At 41.1% G+C, this 18,636-nt stretch overlaps 2 long non-coding RNA genes across 2 annotated transcripts; both read left to right on the top strand.

Annotated features, from left to right (window-relative positions):
- The first annotated feature begins 7,523 nt into the window (after positions 1 to 7,523).
- On the top strand, positions 7,524 to 11,072 carry LOC308408478. The gene is made up of 3 exons (XR_013973794.1): positions 7,524 to 7,917; positions 8,007 to 8,094; positions 8,803 to 11,072. It is a non-coding gene; the product is annotated as an uncharacterized lncRNA (long non-coding RNA).
- Positions 11,073 to 11,089: 17 nt separating this feature from the next.
- LOC308408477 lies at positions 11,090 to 17,587 on the top strand. Its single transcript, XR_013973793.1, has 3 exons — positions 11,090 to 16,208; positions 16,298 to 16,385; positions 17,094 to 17,587. It is a non-coding gene; the product is annotated as an uncharacterized lncRNA (long non-coding RNA).
- Positions 17,588 to 18,636: the final 1,049 nt, after the last annotated feature.

The raw sequence follows: 18,636 nt of genomic DNA, 5'->3' as shown, positions 1-18,636 counted from the left end.
CCACGGGGAAAGCAACAGTTTTTCACAGTATTCTCTGTAGCACGTAAACCACCACTGAAATATAAAGTTAGGCTGCATAACTAATGCTCTTCTAGCTGTTCCCAGAGAGCTGATTGGAATTAAATTCTTGTGCCTTTGATTTCACTAAATCCCAAATCACTTTGATTTAAGCCCAGACATGGCCAGTCCATCAGTTCTAGTACTCCACATTCCCTTTTCTCGGTCAAACAGTCTCTGCACCGCGTTGAAATTTGCTTGGGGTCATTGTCTTGTTAAACCCACAATTAATCAGTTTTACTTCAGAATGTTCATAGTTTTTATGGACAGAGTTTCTAGGTGTAGCCAAGTGGTAGAGGCTTGCACTTCGGTAGTCTCAGAATCTCATGTCTGCTTTTCGCAAATGATGTGGTTCAGTTGGCTTCATTAAACGATGGCCTCCAGTTTGTACTGGAGCGGTTTGCAGGTGAGTGGGAAGTGACAGGAATGAGAAGCAGCACCTCCAAGTCTGAGGCCATGGTTCGCAGCTGAAAAGGGTGAAGTGAAGAAAGAACAAGATTGCAGATACAAGTGACGGAAAGGAGCTTCCTCAAGGCAAGGCAAGGCAAGGCAAGTTTATTTGTATAGCACAATTCAACAACAAGGTGATTCAAAGTGCTTTACAGAGACATTAGAAACAAGAACAAATAAAAAGCATGATTTAAAATTGATTAAATCAAGCAAATAAACTAACTAACTAATTAACAAACAAACAAACAAACAAACAAACAACAGTATATAAAATCAAAACAGATAAAATCAGAACAGTAGATAAAATCAGTAGTTAAATGTAAGTTTTGAAATTTAAGCTTAAAGTGTGGATTTGGTGCTTTATTCAAATGCAGCTGAGAACAGGTGAGTCTTCAACCTGGATTTAAATAAACTGAGTGTTTCAGCTGATCTGAGGCTTTCTGGGAGTTTGTTCCAGATATAAGGAGCATAAAAGCTGAATGCAGCTTCTCCGTGTCTGGTTCTGACTCTGGGAACTGATAAAAGACCGGATCCAGATGACCTGAGGGATCTGGATGGTTCATACTGGGTCAGGAGGTCATTGATGTATTTTGGTCCTAAACCATTCAGAGCTTTATAGGCCAGCATCAGAACTTTAAAGTCTATCCTCTGACGGACAGGCAGCCAGTGTAAGGACCTCAGAGCTGGACTGATGTGGTCCACTTTTTTGGTCTTAGTGAGGACTCGAGCAGCAGAGTTCTGAATGAGCTGTAGTTGTCTGACTGATTTTTTAGGTAGACCTGTAAAGATGCTGTTACAGTAATCAAGCCTACTAAAGATGAATGCATGGACTAGTTTTTCCAGGTCCTGTTGAGACATCAGATCTTCTATCCTTGATATATTCTTGAGGTGATAGTAAGCTGACTTTGTTATTGTCTTAATGTGTTTTTCTAAGTTTAGGTCTGCATCCATCACTACACCCAAATTTCTCGCCTGGTTTGTGGTTTTTAGATGTATAGATTGAAGTTCTCTGGTGACCTGTAATCGTTTTTCTTTGGCGCCAAAGACTATTACCTCAGTTTTGTTTTTGTTTAGCTGGAGAAAATTGTGGCACAACCAGTCATTGATTTCCTCAATGCATTTACCAAGAGCCTGTACAGGGCCTCGGTCTCCTGGTGACATTGTGATATATATTTGTGTGTCATCTGCATAGCTGTGATAGTTTATTTTGTTGTTGTTTATAATCTGTGCCAGTGGGAGCATGTAGATGTTAAACAGAATGGGTCCCAAGATGGAACCTTGGGGAACTCCACATGTGATACTTGTCTGCTCAGATGTGAAGTTACCTATTGATACAAAGTATTTCCTGTTTTCTACGTATGTTTTGAACCAGTTTAGTACAGTTCCTGAAAGACCTGTCCAGTTCTCCAGTCGTTTGAGTAATATGTTGTGGTCAACTGTATCAAATGCTGCACTGAGATCCAGTAAAACTAAGACTGACATTTTTCCACTGTCTGTATTCAGACATATGTCATTGAACACTTTGGTCAGAGCGGTTTCAGTGCAAGAGGATAGCTGGCCGCTTCCTTTGAGATAGGGTGAGGAGTTCATGAAGGGCTTCGAGTAGGGCCGCTACTTGTCCATGCACCTCCTGGGTGAGGTGTTCTGGGCATATCCCACTGGACGGAGACCCCGGGCAGACCCAGGACAAGCTGGAGAAATTACATATCTTTGTTGCCCTGGGAATGCTTCGGTGTTCCCCCAGAAAAGGTGGCTAGAGAGGTCCCTAGCCACTTGGGCTTCTCTACTAAGGCTGACCCGGCCCCGGATAAGTGGAAGAAGATGGATGGATGGAGGGGTCGGATGGGTGGTTCAAGAGGGATTCCAAGTTTTGGTGGATCCAAGATGTTGTAGTAGACCTTCTTCTTCACTAATGTGTCCATGCTGCTTCTATAATAACTATACCATAATGGAATCTTGCCCCTTTTTCACTGTCTTTGCAATCCTTCTAACATTCTCCAGCTTTTCTGTGGACATAACACAATATTGCTGACTGAAGAGTTGAAATCTGTACTTGTCTGCCCAGAGTACCGTCTTCCAGTTATCTACAGCTCAGTGTTTGTGATCAGCTTTCATATTCTGCCTCTTCCTTGGCACTTTTTATAAGTACCAGTCTCAGCAATTGACTCCAAAGCATGACCACACTGTGAGAACACTTTTAGTCTTGCCCAGATTGTCTCAAAGATCATCCATCATCACAAAGTGCTTTATTGCAGACTCTTTCCTTTTCACTGAGTTCTCTACATTTCACATGGAGTGACGCAGTCCACATATTTATACCTAGAGTTTGAGCCAGCACACTGGACTTCCCTGAGAAGTCAGAAGTGTAATAAGTGTAATTTTAAAGTCCTTTATGATTTGTTTCTAAATATCAGAAATAATGTACTTTAGCATTAAAAATAATTTCAGTTAAAGAGCGTAAACATACTGATGGATTAACCATTAGAGAAACTGATTCAGAAATAGATTCTGGTAATTACTCGTGCTAATTTAGTGCAGCTTACAGTGGGTGGTGGTCTAATGAATGCGTTATGCACTGTAGTTATATATGGATTTAAAATGATGAACTGGGAAGTATTCTTTGATAAGGACATAGTCATTACATGTATTGTTATGTAAAAAAAAATTAATTAAAGCAGCTTTTAAAATTTCCTAATTTGATCCAAAATTTAATGGAAGATTCAGAAATTTGCCAAAAGTTTGTAGTAAAAAAAATATCACATAACATGGTTTTTTTTTGTTTTTTTTTTTTTACATGATTAAAATTTCAGTGTAATTCAGATTTAACATCTTTTGCTTCATTGGATGTAAAGAAAAAGGTTTCTTATGCAAGCAAAAAATCTGAAAGTTGAGAGAGGTAAAAAACACTAAATACAGTATTAGTCCTCAGACTAACAACTGAAGGCCGGAAAGAGATTTAAATAGAAAGTTACACTTTTCCGATTTAGGCATTATAACATGCAAAAATAATAACGCAAACAGCACTGATGATTTAATATGGCAACCTGACTTGCCACAGAAGCAATCCTTCTAATAGAACCACTATGATTTATTGCTGAAACTCTCCACAATAGAGACTGTAATGGGCTTTATTCATATTTTTATTTTATGAAACACGATGAAAGGGGTCATGGTGGCCATTAAGCGGATTAATGGTATGTGTTGGGTAAAGAAGATGCTATAAAGCCTTAAAAGTTAATGCTGTCATCTGCAGACTGCTGTCTTGATGGAGTGGGAGGGGCTACATGCAGCTAATAGACATAATTCAGCCAGGTAATGTTGGATCATTGGGGGACAAGATGGATATCACTTGGCAATGTTATAGGGTGTGTCGTAGTGTGCCGGCACATTTACGCAGGTTATTTATGCTCCATAATGAAGAGCATAATGAAAATTGGACACAACTATAAATATGAGTAGGGAAAGCGTAAATGTGGAGGGATAATCATTGATGCAATTAAGATGTCGTACACATGCAGTGTGAGCCTGGCCTCCCCTGACTTTTTCCTCTTCCTTTCACCAAGGCTGTATTTTACCCTGAAACATCACATTTAATCCGACTGGGGATGTCAGCATAAATCCACTGGACTCACACAAGGCGGCTGGCATTTTAAATATGTTAATGCCAAAGCAATAAAGTCCTTGCTTAATCTATTGCTGAGGTTATTGACAACTATTATTAGATTGTTAGTGGTATTTCTTTGTCTTAATTGGTGTATGGATATGCGTTTGTGGACACTGTGCTTGCTGTGTGTTAAGTCCCAACCAGTCCACTAACGCCTTCAATTGTACATTCATTTTGAAATGAAATAATGGATATTGCATTAAAGTGCCAAGTCACAGCTTTAATTTAGTAAGCTTGCATCAATATTGAAATACTGTGTGTGAAATAAAGACCTTTTTACTCATGTAGACCTGACTACAATTGTTCAAAAGTAAGTAGACAGAGTATATGTCAATTTTATCCTGCAGGTTAAAGCACTGGCACGTTCCTGCTCAGGGGTTTTGCAATCTGGCTGGTATTTCTTAAGATGTAACTGTTTTTGTTTTGCAATTTGTCAGTTAAATGTCAGGTTCCAAAACACAATTAAGCCCCATAACTTTAGATACAGAGAAGGAAAGATACATTAACTTTCATAAATGGAGAAAAGGAAACTGATATAGTTTAGGGATCCAGTTCCATTGACTGCATACCATACTTGGCACTTTAATGCAGTTTTGTGTTTTATTTAGGACTGAATGTACTGAGACAGACTCTGAACAACAGAATGTGAAACTGTGCAAAAACTTACAGTCTGGGTTGTATATGTGGGTGTATGAAAGGGAAAAAACTGCTTGCACATTTTGGTTTTCTGTCAGAACTGTCAGTTTAAGACAGAGGAAGTGAGGGAGGAAGCGTGGAAGGAGGGGGAAGCAGAGTGAGAAGATGCAGGAGGAGAGCGATGGAGACAGATGAGAATTGGAGCCCAGGAGCTGAAGTGACCCCGCTGACCAGATGCTGATAAACTGCCATTACTGAGCACTCTGTCAGCTCTGCCTCTCATATGTCACTGTCATCCTGCTGCACTTCACCTTTTCCCTCTCTTCTTATTTGTCTTTCTCTGCTTGTCTCCTTTTTGTGAACCCTTATTACTTATTCACGACTACATATTTATGTTGGGAAGCATCATTCGTCTCTTCAAGTCTTTTTATCCCTTTTTAAAATCCCAGTGAAGAGATATTTACTTACCTTTGGTTCTGTTCTTCAGATGCATTGCCTTACATTCAATGTGTCACAGCAGGCATGTTCAGCTTGTGGGAAATGACTCAGCTCTAGCCATTATTTTGACTGACTCAGACAGGCAGTAGAAAGAAGCAGAGGCTTATCTCTGAATGAATATCTCCTCTTTTTTCTTTTAAGAACCAGAGTGGTTGCTATGTGCCAACCAATACTTTCTTCTGTGTTCATATAAGAAACGAGTTTTACTGGATTTTTAGCTTTGTGATTACGGGTGGTTGTTGTTAAGATATCCAGAAATAGGTGCTGTGTATGAGATGTTCTTTAAATCTTACCCATGACTCTACTTCTGGCATTAGAATAGTGGCTGGCCTAGGTTGTCCTACATATACAGTGCTTTTTAACTGTGAGTCAGATCCCTTAATGCAGCACAGCCTTGCTATTATACAGTTCTTCGTTTTTTCTAACACTGGTAGGTAACACTTCATAGGCACCTAACTCAAGGAATGAACCCATGTGCTGTCCAAACAGCTTTATTTGTTCCCATCTCTTGAGCTTAATCTACAAAAAGTGCCAAAGATAACACAGTTTGACAGGCACAAAATAGTATTTTTGCACCAACAAGGTGATTCCCAAAGACCTATAAGTAAAACACAAACAGATACACGCACACATGCTTAATGTGTAGTGTGTCCTTCAAAAGTGAAGGACAAAAGCAGGAAAAGGTACAAGAAAGAATCTGTAAAACAGGGATCTTGTCAAAATTTATTAAATTATGATTGCAAGACAAGCGCCATCAGATTTTGAGCCACCATGCAATGTCATCTGAAAAGCGTCTGATTGGCAACGTCTTTCATTTTTCAGCATGAAAACGATCCCAAACACATTACCAATGCAGTTAAAGCTTACCTGGATAGAAAAACACACAATGGAGCACTTTCAGTCATGGATCAGCCTCCCCGGAGCCTGGACCTCAACATTATTAGGGCACTGTGAATTCATATTGATAACTAACCAACAATCTAACTATCGCAGCAAACTCAACACAAAACTTAACATATTTCGTAAAACACAGATTCTACCACACGTATTAACTGCAAAACAAACGACTTGCTAGCAGTTAGTTATGTTGTGTTGAATTAATGCAATGCTTGCCAACAGACTGAGGGAGTATTCCCAATCCCCAGATGTGGGAGACACTTATGACCTTATTGGCATTCCCAGTATTTTGGACTGTAGCCAAATAGCTCCAGCAGCAGAAGAAATAAACAATATAAAAAAGTATCTAAAATTAATAATAGTGCACGTGAAATGGTATCAGCAGGTGTCCAAAAACAAAGACAATTTAAATGTGTTTGTTCATGAGGTTACTGACTTCTACAGTCATCTAATGTTTAATGTAATGTGTGACTTCAAATATAAGAAAAAAATTAAACTATTGTGAAAAAACTTTTCATCTTTTTTCTTTTGTTCGTGGTAAAAATAGCTATTGTGACCAAAGGTGATGACACTAAACTGCCACTGTGCCATTAAAAAGCTTGAAAAAGCTTTGTCCTTGCCTGGTAGTAGAGGCTGGTCAGAACTCATCTTAGGTTAATCTGTCTAATAGCAGCCATTCTCACTGTCACAACCGGGTAAAATAGTCACTTTCCTGGTTCAGATGACTTGACTGTCTGAGTGAAGACCAGTTTGACTTTTAAAGTATGCGATGTTTTGTCCTTCACCCCGCCCTGCCTTTGGTCACAGATCTTTTATGCATCAGGTTTGGCTTAGACTTGAAATGGTGTTCTACATTTCGTTGTAATATATAAGAAAAAAGTGCTACAAGGGTCCTCACAAAGATAGAAGTAGAGCGATTTGTGTGTGCGATGAAAATTGAGCCACACAGACATTGATTTGTGTTTGGTGGAACAGATCAAATTGTCCCCTCATGCCTTCACCTACTTTCCCATGCCGGATGGTGTATGTGTGTGTTTTGAGGATTATGCGTGTAAGTGAGCGAGTGCGCAAGCAACATGGCATCCCGATTCCTGGGCCAAAACCTGTCATTTTGTGCCTGTCACATTGTGTTAAGTGTAGCTCATACTGCTTCCTTAATTCCCCGCATTCCCTTGTCGCCGCCAACACTCATAAACAGCATCTCTCAAAATGGCATCCGATTCATTACACCCCACCCCACACAAAGACGAGAGAATACAAACCCACACACATACAGCAGTTTCTGGTACATTACCAAATCTGAAGCTTAATTTCTGTAACCCAGTGAGTTTACACGACTCAGTAATGCACTACAACATGTTATTGTTAATTGGGATTTATCATTACTCTGTTAATCACTGAGTTGATCAAAAATAAATCAATAATAAAAGATAAATACTATAAATATAAGAATAAAACCCAAAGAGTATATTTAACACCCCTACTGGTTAGGAAGGAACAAGCCCCGCCTTCCCCTGCTCTGTACCGTCACGTGCTCAGACACAGAGAGAGACGGAGGTGCACGAGACCATCACTGATTTTCACCGCCAAGCTTTTCGCTGGAAAATAACTATTAACTTGATAAATTGAGCAAATATCCATACCGGAGATCTGCATGGACCTTGGAGAAACGGACCTGATTTATTGTGAACATTTCGGACCTTGAAACCATCGCGGTGAGTCAGAAGCTGTTAAGCTAACCTTGAAGCTAAAAAGCTAACAAGAAGTTAACAGGGAATATAATGGCCCGATTTCAATGTTGTAGATCTGCGCGGGAGCGGATGAAGTGGACAAGATCCTCTCTGAGAGTTGAACAAGATCCTCTCTGAGAGTTGAACATTAGAAGTGTGCTGGTGAGTTAAACTGGGACTGGGCGAATCAGGCTAATTGAAAAGCTAACTAGCCTAATGCTCATAGCTGTAGCTGACCACGTTTTCACTGTGGGAGAACACACGGGGTTTCTCACTGAGTTCAGCCATTTTGAGCACTCAGCTTGTGTGCTGATGATGTTCTAGTATTACTTGTTGAATATTAAATGCACTAAAATTAGATGATGGAATAAGTTAATGTTGATCTTAAAGGTCATGAATCTACTTTATTTTGTTACATTTGATGCTCGAGCGGCACTGGATAGATGTCAGTGTGTATTCTTACTGTGCTGATACGTTACCACATACTGTAAAACTACAGCCTGTGGGTTTTTGTATATTCTTTTGGTAATTTTATTCTGTACATTGAGTGTAAATAATATATTGCTTCATTGCTATGCAGTGTAAAGCAATGCTCCTGTAATTCAGTTAAAGGGCAATACTGTAAAAAAATAATCTACCATAGTTTATGGTTTATTTCTGATTTCTGATAGAAATGTGCACCTTGACGATAGAATAAGCTGATTGTGATTTAAAGATTGCATTCATGATTAAGATGCACTGTATAGACTATAGTTAGAAATTAGAATTAATGTTTTGTGCTTGTTTTGTTATAGCACTTACATTATTTACATATGGCCATGTATATCATTAGAGTGTGAACTGAATTAGTAATAGTCCTGTTGTTTACAGGCTAGGTTTTTTTATGGGATCGTGAGACCTGGATCTCTTCCTGACGAGGAAGATGGCGAGCCTTTCCCTTTGAACCGAACCGAACCACAGCCATTCTGAGTTGGCCCAGAAGGGCAGGTTGCTCTTCTCTCACGAACAATTGCAACAGTGCGGTAGGACGAAATCGCACCAATCACAAACTTTTGACCTGTTGGATTTGACTTGACTGAACACTGACTATTAAGCCGGCAAGACTGACATATCTGAGCTCAGATAGGATTCTGACTGTTATTATTATTGCTGTCACTGTATTTTATTTTATGTTTTCATTCCTGTTCATAAAATGCTGTTAAATTGTTGCTAAATAGTTTAATACAATTCATAGCAACTTTACCTGTGGCTCCAGTCATTCTTCTCCACGCAACTCCCTTTATCCCTCCTGCGAATCTAGCTATTGGCCCATTCTCTCCATCTTACTTTAATTTCCCCTACCCTATCCTGTACTTGGCTACAGAAAGTGGCGAGCCAGCCAGGAGGGTTTGCAGAGTTGTTAGTCCACCCAAAATTTAATAAAACGATTAAGAGTGCCTGGAGTTTCACAGTGACTTGTATTTTTTTCTACTGGTACTTTTACGTGTCCTAACCATGGAAGTTGTGAAAACAGAGAATGTTAAAGTTCAAAATGCTGTCTTGGTCAGTGGTTTAACTAACACAGACATTGATAAAGAAATAATTGAGTTCTTAGAAGCTTTCGGTCCTGTCAGTAGGCAGATTAAGCTACCAACTGGTGGTCAGATTATTGTGGAATTTCAACATGAGGCTACTGCTAAAGAACTAGAGAAAAGATATTTGCCTTATGACAGACCTTGCACTGTGAAACCTGAAGTTGTCTATCACGTTCGAGACCTAGCCAGTGCGTATAGCATTGAAACCAGCGCATCAGCTACTGTAACTTACCTGTCACAGCTTAAAGATGTGGCAGCACGAAGCAACCGATCGTTTAAAGACCTTTTGATGGATGAACTAGCTAAAATTGGGGAGTCATTGGGAGGGGATGTCCACACAGTTGAGCCTTCCACTGAACAAGAGCCAGTGCCCCACAGTGATGAGGCCCTACCTTCTTCTCCTTTAACACCCAATAGCAACCATGTAAGTGCCTTGAATACTCACCCACCGGCAGAGGCTGAGAAACAAACCCCTCAGATTCCCACCAACCTTTTAAGCACACCTGAAGTGCAGCGGGTTATTGTAGAGCACATTGTTAAAAGCAGTGAAGTCATTCCCCCACCAAACTCGCAATACAGACTGAAACCTTTTTCAGGGAGAGTTCCACATCCTCCTTTCGAAACTGACTATGACACTTGGCGCAGCAGCGTAGAGTTTTGCTTGACTGATCCCTCGCTCACCGAAACTCAAGTTGTGCGAAAGATTGTTGAAAGTCTTTCACCCCCTGCAGCGGACCTGGTGAAAGCTTTTGGTCCAAAAGCAAACCCCAAAACTTACCTTGAACATCTTGATTCTGCCTATGCAACTGTAGAGGACGGTGACGAACTCTTTGCTCGCTTCTTAAACACCAATCAGAATGGAGGTGAAAAACCCTCACATTACCTGCAAAGATTGCACACAGTGCTAAACCTAGTCATAAAAAGAGACGGAATTGCTTCTAGTGACATCAATAAACAGCTCCTGAGACAGTTTTGTAGAGGGTGTTGGGACAGCTCATTGATTGCAAACCTTCAACTTGAACAAAAGAAAGACGACCCACCTCATTTTGCAGAGCTACTCCTCCACCTACGCACCGAGGAGGACAAACAGGCAAGTAAAGCAACCCGCATGAAACAACATTTGGGGATCCAAAAGACTCGTGTTTATTCTAACGTGCAAACCACACGCTCTCAAGGTAGGAACGATTATGAGCATGAAATGGACAGCAATTCGTCTGACCTCCAGAAGCAAATTGCTGACCTCAGGTCTCAAATCGCACAGCTCAGAGCTGATAAAACAGAGAAAAGATCGCAGAAACTTCAAAAGGAAGCAAAAAGGAACCCAAGTACCAAAACTCAGAACAAGCCGGGACAGATACCACAAATTGCTGCAGTGTCAGCCAAACCCAAACCTGGATACTGTTTCAAGTGTGGAGAAGATGGTCATATCGCTTCCAGCTGTAGTAATGATCCCAACCCAGCATTAGTAGCAGCTAAAAGGAATGCCCTCAGACAGAAGCAGCGAGAATGGGAAATATCCAGACCAGTTGATGAGTCATTTAATTTAAACTAGAAGGAGCCCCTGTCGCGGGACGGATGGGTGCTAAATCTGAACCAAGTCCCACTGAGAAAAAGACAACAAAAGCCCAATGTGAAACAGCTAATGTTCACTCAGTGCCTAAACTTCCCAAAAGACTTGTGGGTAGAAAATGCACAGCCAGAGTTGTTATCAATGGCGTTGAATGTAGTTGCTTGCTCGACTCAGGCTCTCAAGTAACCACTATTGCCAAATCCTTCTATCAAGAACACTTACCTGATCATCCTATAAAACCCATCAGTGATCTCCTAGAGGTCGAAGGTGCGAATGGTCAGACAGTCCCTTACTTGGGATACATTGAGACGAGTATCATGTTCCCCAAAGATCTCGATCAGTCAGAGCTTGAACTATCTACTCTTGCCTTAGTTGTCCCTGACATTCGCTCAAACTCAGACACACCTCTACTAATTGGCACAAATACACTTGACCCCTTATATGAGCATCTTTGTGAGAACACCTTACCTGACTTTAAGGTACTCCCTTATGGATACCAACAAGTGCTAAAGACATTAGCATCCAGAAAAAGACAAAGTGACAGTGGCAAGATCGGCTTGGTAAAACTTCAAAGTAGAACCCAAGAAGTCCTTCCTGCAAATCAAAAGCTACTAGTGGAAGGTTTTATGCATGCTAGCCACGCTAAGCCTGAACAGTGTGCACTTATTGAACAGCCCACTACCGGCTCCCTACCTGGTGGTGTGTTTGTAGATTGTTGCCTTATATCTCTGCCAAAGCACGGACCTTATAAAGTTCCTGTGTTGCTGAGAAACGAGACTAACCATGACATTACATTGCCCACTAACTGTGTAATTGCTGAGCTAGTTGCCCCTGACTGTGTCATGCCATGTCCTGAGCCTGAGAAAGGCGACCAAAAGGTGTCTGCAACGTGTAACTCTCAGCAGCAGACTTCAACCTCAAGACCCCCTCTCAGTTTCGACTTTGGTGAATCACCACTATCTGAAGAGTGGAAAGAGAAGATAGCTGAAAAGCTAAACACCTTCTCTGATGTTTTCTCACACAATGATCTTGATTTTGGGCATGCCACACATGTAAAACATCACATCAACTTAAAAGATGAAACCCCCTTCAAACAGAGATCTCGCCCGATTCATCCCCATGATTACGAGGCAGTTAAAAAGCACTTACAAGCCCTCTTAGATGCAGGCATAATCAGAGAATCTGAATCTCCATTCTCATCACCGATAGTGGTGGTCCGCAAAAAGAATGGTGATGTGCGGTTATGCATTGATTTTAGGAAGCTTAACTTGCAGACCATCCGCGATGCCTATGCCTTGCCAAACTTAGAGGAGTCATTTTCTGCTCTTGCAGGATCTCAGTGGTTCTCTGTGATGGACCTTAAGTCAGGGTACTATCAAATCGAGATGTGTGAAGAAGATAAGCCAAAGACAGCCTTCGTGTGCCCCTTCGGCTTCTACGAATTTAATCGTATGCCCCAGGGAATAACAAATGCCCCAAGCACTTTCCAAAGGCTTATGGAAAAGTGTATGAAAGACATCAATCTGAGAGAAGTGTTAGTCTTTTTGGATGATTTGATAGTCTTTTCCAGTTCCCTTGAAGATCATGAGACCCGACTCATTCATGTTCTTGAGCGACTCAGAGAGTACGGGCTGAAACTCTCGCCCGACAAATGTCGTTTCTTCCAAACATCAGTCCGTTATCTAGGCCACATTGTATCTAGAGACGGCGTAAAGACTGATCCCGAAAAAACTGAAGCACTCAAGACTTGGCCGAGACCCCAAACCTTAAAAGAACTCCAATCGTTTCTTGGTTTTACCGGTTATTACCGGAGATTTGTCAAAGATTACTCAAAAATTGTCAAGCCCCTCACCTCCCTCACAGCTGGCTATCCTCCGAGACGAAAGCATAGTAAAAACCCACCCAGTGATCCAAAGTATCTGAACCCCAAAGAGCCCTTTGGTGATCGTTGGGGACCAGAGTGCCAGAAATCGTTTCAAACTATTATTGAAAAACTCACCACCTCACCAGTCCTTGGGTATGCTGATGCAAAGCTACCTTACCTGGTACACACAGATGCCAGTACAACCGGACTTGGGGCAGCTCTTTATCAAGTGCAGAATGGAACCACACAGGTTATAGCCTATGCAAGTCGTGGTCTATCCCGTAGTGAAGCTAGATACCCCGCCCACAAGTTAGAATTTCTAGCTTTAAAGTGGGCCATAACTGACAAGTTTCATGACTATTTATATGGAAACACATTCACAGTCATCACCGACAACAACCCATTGACTTACCTTCTGACCACAGCAAAGCTTGATGCCACGAGTTATCGTTGGTTGGCTGCATTGTCCACCTATAACTTTGACATTAAGTACAGAGCTGGGAGACAAAATCTTGATGCAGATGGACTATCTAGGAAACCACATGACAAACCTGAAGACGATCCAGTTTTTACCCAGGAATGTCAGCGCATTGATAAGTTCAGATCCCATCTCTTGTCCTCAGTCAAAGATGTCGAGCTCCAACTTCAATCCGATACCGTGATGGCAGCCTGTCAAAGATATATGGCTATGGATCAGACTGAACCCTCTTGTGCTCTAGTCCAGTCACTTGCCATGTCTGCAGGTGCCATTCCAGACATGTTTCAAGAAGAAGGCAATGATAACAATCTCCTAGCCTTACCCAGATACACCCATACTGATCTTGTCAACCTGCAGAGAAAAGATCCAGCCATTAGTAAAGTCATCAAGCTGCTGGCAGCTGACTCACGTCCACCAGCCGATACTAAGTCTGAGTCTCACGATGTTCTCTTATTTTTAAGGGAGTGGAAACGTCTTGACCTCCAAAATGACTTACTGTACCGGAAACGCCAGTTGGGGCCAGAGACCTTGTTGCAGTTAGTCCTTCCTGATTCCTTACGCCCTACAGTTATGCTTAATCTTCATGACAACATGGGGCATTTAGGGGTCGAACGCACACTGGAACTCATTCGGTCACGTTTCTACTGGCCAAAAATGGCAGTTGATGTCGAAAAGAAAGTGAAAGCTTGCGAGAGATGTGTCCGTAGAAAAGCCCTGCCAGACAAGGCTGCTCCTCTGGTAAATATTAAAACTTCCAGGCCCATGGAGCTAGTCTGCATGGACTTCCTCTCAATAGAACCAGACAGTAAAAACACTAAAGATGTCCTAGTGATCACGGATCATTTTACAAAGTATGCTGTGTCCATTCCAACCAAAGACCAGAAAGCCACCACCGTTGCAAAGAACTTATGGGAGAACTTCTTAGTTCATTATGGCTTTCCAGAGCGACTTCATAGCGACCAAGGGAGAGACTTTGAATCGCGTACAATCAAAGAACTGTGCTCTCTGCTCGGTATCCGCAAAGTCCGAACAAGTCCTTATCATCCTCGTGGCAACCCTGTTGAGCGATACAATCGCACATTACTCAGTATGCTTGGTACCTTGAAAGACACCGAGAAACATCACTGGCGTGACTTCGTAAAACCACTTACTCACGCTTATAACTGTACAAAAAATGATGTAACAGGCTATTCTCCTTATGAGTTAATGTTTGGTAGACAGCCTCGCTTGCCCATTGATATTGCCTTTGGCCTGCCACAGCCAAACAAGCCACAGTTGACTCACTCTCAATACGTCAAGCAGTTGAAAAGCTACCTCGAACAGAGCTACGAAATAGCCATCAAAAACTCCCAGAAAGTAGCAGACAAAAACAAGAAACGGTTTGACAAAATCATCCGTGAATCCACACTACATGTGGGAGACAGAGTCTTGGTTCGAAATCTCCGCCTGAGAGAGAAGCACAAATTAGCGGACAAATGGGAGCAAACAGTGTATATTGTTACCAAACAAATGGAAAACTTACCAGTATACACTGTAAAACCAGAAAACGGAGATGGACCCAACAGAACGCTCCACAGAGATCTGTTACTTCCCTGTGGATTTCTCTCACCAACAGAGCATGAACCCGAGCGAGTCACAAAAACTAACAGACCACGCACAAGACAAAGTTCAGCTTTGGAAGTTGACTCCGACCAAACACTTGAGGAAGAGGAAGATGAGTTTTCTTACCCTGAACCTCCACAAGTGAAAAACAGACATTTTTACCAAGTATGCGCCATACCGCCAACCCAAGGATTCAAACAAAACAAAGATCCTGTAAATGATAACGAACAACCTAACACATTACCGGACATGACAGACTTACCTGAAAAGGAAACTGAGAACGAAACTGAAACATACTTACCTGAAGGCGAAATTGGAAGTTCAACTGACACCAACTTACCTGAAATGGACCGTGAAACAGACCTACCTCAGACAGAACGTGAAAGTGAAGCAAACGTATCACCAAGTGAAAGTGACACAAGCCTACAAAATAACACACCAAGTGAGTCTGAAACAGACACTCGAAAAGACAAAAATGTTTTGTCGACCAGTTTGTCAGATTCACCGTTGTCAGAGAACTCAACTCATCAACTTTCACCTGAAAGACAAGTTGAAAACGATGATGAACCTGAAACCTTGCAAACAGAAACACAGATCAGAAGATCTGAAAGAATTCGCCAACCATCCCAAAGACTCACTTATCCTCAGCTAGGTAACCCACTAGTAACAGTGGTTAAATCACTCTTTCAAGGATTGAACAAAGCTTTCATCGACTCCCTTGCTCATGATGTTACCTATTCCACCAGAGCCATGCACGGGGACGTGCATGAGATTTAAGAGGGGAGGATGTAACCCAGTGAGTTTACACGACTCAGTAATGCACTACAACATGTTATTGTTAATTGGGATTTATCATTACTCTGTTAATCACTGAGTTGATCAAAAATAAATCAATAATAAAAGATAAATACTATAAATATAAGAATAAAACCCAAAGAGTATATTTAACACCCCTACTGGTTAGGAAGGAACAAGCCCCGCCTTCCCCTGCTCTGTACCGTCACGTGCTCAGACACAGAGAGAGACGGAGGTGCACGAGACCATCACTGATTTTCACCGCCAAGCTTTTCGCTGGAAAATAACTATTAACTTGATAAATTGAGCAAATATCCATACCGGAGATCTGCATGGACCTTGGAGAAACGGACCTGATTTATTGTGAACATTTCGGACCTTGAAACCATCGCGGTGAGTCAGAAGCTGTTAAGCTAACCTTGAAGCTAAAAAGCTAACAAGAAGTTAACAGGGAATATAATGGCCCGATTTCAATGTTGTAGATCTGCGCGGGAGCGGATGAAGTGGACAAGATCCTCTCTGAGAGTTGAACAAGATCCTCTCTGAGAGTTGAACATTAGAAGTGTGCTGGTGAGTTAAACTGGGACTGGGCGAATCAGGCTAATTGAAAAGCTAACTAGCCTAATGCTCATAGCTGTAGCTGACCACGTTTTCACTGTGGGAGAACACACGGGGTTTCTCACTGAGTTCAGCCATTTTGAGCACTCAGCTTGTGTGCTGATGATGTTCTAGTATTACTTGTTGAATATTAAATGCACTAAAATTAGATGATGGAATAAGTTAATGTTGATCTTAAAGGTCATGAATCTACTTTATTTTGTTACATTTGATGCTCGAGCGGCACTGGATAGATGTCAGTGTGTATTCTTACTGTGCTGATACGTTACCACATACTGTAAAACTACAGCCTGTGGGTTTTTGTATATTCTTTTGGTAATTTTATTCTGTACATTGAGTGTAAATAATATATTGCTTCATTGCTATGCAGTGTAAAGCAATGCTCCTGTAATTCAGTTAAAGGGCAATACTGTAAAAAAATAATCTACCATAGTTTATGGTTTATTTCTGATTTCTGATAGAAATGTGCACCTTGACGATAGAATAAGCTGATTGTGATTTAAAGATTGCATTCATGATTAAGATGCACTGTATAGACTATAGTTAGAAATTAGAATTAATGTTTTGTGCTTGTTTTGTTATAGCACTTACATTATTTACATATGGCCATGTATATCATTAGAGTGTGAACTGAATTAGTAATAGTCCTGTTGTTTACAGGCTAGGTTTTTTTATGGGATCGTGAGACCTGGATCTCTTCCTGACGAGGAAGATGGCGAGCCTTTCCCTTTGAACCGAACCGAACCACAGCCATTCTGAGTTGGCCCAGAAGGGCAGGTTGCTCTTCTCTCACGAACAATTGCAACAGTGCGGTAGGACGAAATCGCACCAATCACAAACTTTTGACCTGTTGGATTTGACTTGACTGAACACTGACTATTAAGCCGGCAAGACTGACATATCTGAGCTCAGATAGGATTCTGACTGTTATTATTATTGCTGTCACTGTATTTTATTTTATGTTTTCATTCCTGTTCATAAAATGCTGTTAAATTGTTGCTAAATAGTTTAATACAATTCATAGCAACTTTACCTGTGGCTCCAGTCATTCTTCTCCACGCAACTCCCTTTATCCCTCCTGCGAATCTAGCTATTGGCCCATTCTCTCCATCTTACTTTAATTTCCCCTACCCTATCCTGTACTTGGCTACATTTCCTTTCCAACCAGCCTGACTTTTAATGTTTCATTTTTGCTGCTACGTACCCAGGCTGCAGCATATTCTATTTGGTGGATGCTTACAGAAAACACTTTAAAATATTAAAGTGCACATATTTCTTCTGCTCACAATCCTATTTAAGTTTATTAACTTGATAGTATTACTATTCAATGATATTGAGCTATAGTACATGGAGTTTACCCTATACAGGGAAGAGCAATCAGGAACAAAGGCAATTCATTGAAACTTCATGGATTCTTTCAGATGCTGCTATAACTAAGAGTCCAGACAAGTCAGCTCATCTAACTGAAGTCTATTTCAGCCAAAACAGGGCGAAACTGGAGGTCGGCTTTATGTTCTTCGGCTACAGCCGCTCGGGGCTTTTCAGTTTGAACAACATACATGTAACCATTGTATTTCTGCCACATTTACAAATGCTGAGTCCTCATGATTTGTGTATTCCAACTTTTTGTTTTCTTCTATACAGCACAAGTAAAACTACTAACAGAAACATACACCACTTTCTCTTCTGTCCACCAGTTTTATTTTAGGAAAAGAGACATTCTGTAAGATGCCAACGGACATATTTTCTGGGTCTCAAGACTCAGAAAAGAGAGAAGGCACACAACTGAGAAATGAGAAAAGCCCAACCTGTGACATCAGATAAATGGATAAGTAAACTGGCTGGAAATCAACGTGCCTTTACCTTTAGTAGGTCTGTATAACCTGAGATTATTTGTTATTTGGTTCCTCCTGTTGCAGTTGTGCTCATGAGTAAAATTGATCATAAATCCCGGAACTCAACAGATAAAGACTAAAAACAGATGTTAACTGGTCATTCGAAGTAAAGTTCTTGTTAGCATTTGTTTCAGTACTGTTCAGTGAAAAAGACAAACCCTCTCTACCAAGAGTGTTACTTACTGGGAGTGGGGCCTAGAGGGGACTGAATAGTGGGCAAGCAGGTAGGTGCTTGGTCATGATGCGGCTCTTTAGTCCACAATGACGAACGTAAGGAAGAATGAAAGATGTGGAGGGAGATTTAAAAT

Source organism: Rhamphochromis sp. 'chilingali', assembly GCF_963969265.1.
Source record: "Rhamphochromis sp. 'chilingali' genome assembly, chromosome: 13".
NCBI classification, from domain to species: Eukaryota; Metazoa; Chordata; class Actinopteri; order Cichliformes; family Cichlidae; genus Rhamphochromis; species Rhamphochromis sp. 'chilingali'.
Note: the sequence above shows the minus strand (reverse complement) of the source record. Positions and strands in the feature narration are given on the sequence as shown.